Source organism: Aptenodytes forsteri, unplaced genomic scaffold (genome assembly GCF_000699145.1).
Source record: "Aptenodytes forsteri isolate BGI_AS27 unplaced genomic scaffold, ASM69914v1 Scaffold322, whole genome shotgun sequence".
In the NCBI taxonomy this organism is placed as follows: domain Eukaryota; kingdom Metazoa; phylum Chordata; class Aves; order Sphenisciformes; family Spheniscidae; genus Aptenodytes; species Aptenodytes forsteri.
The window spans coordinates 339,480-341,502 of NW_008795045.1; positions in this window are offsets into that span (position 1 = coordinate 339,480).

Consider the following 2,023-nt stretch of genomic DNA (forward strand, 5'->3'; position numbering starts at 1 on the left):
TTCTCTTGTGCTCCAGATGAGAGCACAGCATGGGGGAGGAGGGAGGAGGGATGAATTCAGCATATCTCTCTGGCAGACTTAATTGGATGATTCTGCCTCTGAAAGTGAGCAAGTAAGATAGCAGAAAGCACTTTAAAAAACCCAAAAAATTAAACTAAACAGGCTCCAAAATTGGAGAGACAAGCTGAAGGTCGCGGTTCTGATCAACATCCCAAACACTTAAGAAAATTCAAAACACTGACAAGCTACCCACCTTAATCAGATATTCAGGAAGCAAGGGTCAAATTTAGGTCTTCTCAGGAGCAGCAATCAGGCTCCTGGCAGGATGCAAAAATGTAGCCAGAAGCAATACTTCATGAAGAACTTTCCACACAGATCTGCTTTCATCCAGAGAGCAGTGCCGTTCAGCGGCCCCACTGCCTGTGGCAGAAAAGGATGAGAAAAGAAACACCACCAACATTCAAGACGACAGAAAAAAAAGCCCCGCAGTTAACAATGCAAAACTAAGATAGCTGGGTGAGGAATGCTGTAGAAGCAGTGTCCTGAAAACTGATTAAAACAGCTTCTTCCACTGTGTGCTGAAAAGCAGCTATCCGGCACCTTCAACAACATGCATATAATGGTTGCTGCAGATAGGGCTTTTCAATAGTAAGGTACTGCTAGGTCAGGTGTGGCATTAAAACAAAAAGGGGGGGGGGGGGAGGGGGGGGGGGTTGCATCATATCAAATATCTCTGTCTCACTGAGTTTGTGAAGACGACGTGTACATTAAATTTCAATCTGGCATCTAAAAGCTGTGGGGAAGGAATGACTGAGGAAAGAGGAATCTAAAAAGGACAAAGAACAAAAGGGTTAAATTTTTGTACAAAAACAGAGCTTGCTAATGCCTATGTAGAAAACAAAGTCTTTTGTTAATGATAGCAACAATGAAGTCCAACAAATCAATGAACAGAGCAACTGGTGCTGAGTTTACAGAATTTAAACTAAAAAACAAAACACACAGGAAATTACTCAACTTTCCCCGCAAAATGTTTACCATTTAGTACCGTGTTATGTACAAAATATGCCATTGAAACTTTTCTAAGCGATCTTTGATTCAGTATCTATATCATGTAGATTTGCATTTGTGGAGATCTTTAAAAATTTTATTTTGTAATTTCTAAAATACTAGTTTCTAGTGTTTTCATTAAACATCAGCCATGTAACAGAACTAATGTCACTTTCCTAAAACATAGTGCACATCAATATGCTGTATACATCATTCATTTCAGTCAGTCAATCAGAAAGTTGGGCAGCTGACATGTGAAGTAAACATTCACTTGAGATAAAACTACAATTGGTAGATTTACATTTTAGTCACAATGCTGCACTTCTGTACTGTGATCTTTTGCTAAAAAATACTAGTACTCTGCCCATTTTCAAAAGTATGTGCTTCATTTCACTTTTAAATTTACTGGTGTTTATTCTTGTAACTCAAAAGTAAAGAACATGGAATTACACAGGAATGCTCAGAATAAATTCAAGATAATTTCTTGGTAGAAATATGTAGAGGAATACAATCAGCAGCTTTAAGAATGGTAAGCACCTCCATAATTGTGGTGGGTTGACCCTGGCTGGACGTCAGGTGCCCACCAAATCTGCTCTATCACTCCCTCCTCAGCTGGACAGGGGAGAGAAAATACAATGAAAGGCTCATGGCTTGAGTAAGGACATGGAGATCACTCACCAATTACCGTCACGGGCAAAACAGATTCGACTTGGGGAAAATCAGTTTATTTTATTACCAATCAGAGTAGGGTAATGAGAAATAAAACTAAATCTTAAGACACCTTCCCCCACCCCTCTCTTCTTCCCAGGCTCAACTTCATTCGCAATTTTCTCTACCTCCTCCCCCCCGAGCGGTGCAAGGGGACAGGGAATGGGGGTTGCGGTCAGTGCATCACACGTTGTCTCTGCCGCTCCTTCCTCCTCAGCAGGAGGACTCCTCACACTCTTCCCCTGCTCCAGTGTGGGGTCCCTCCCAC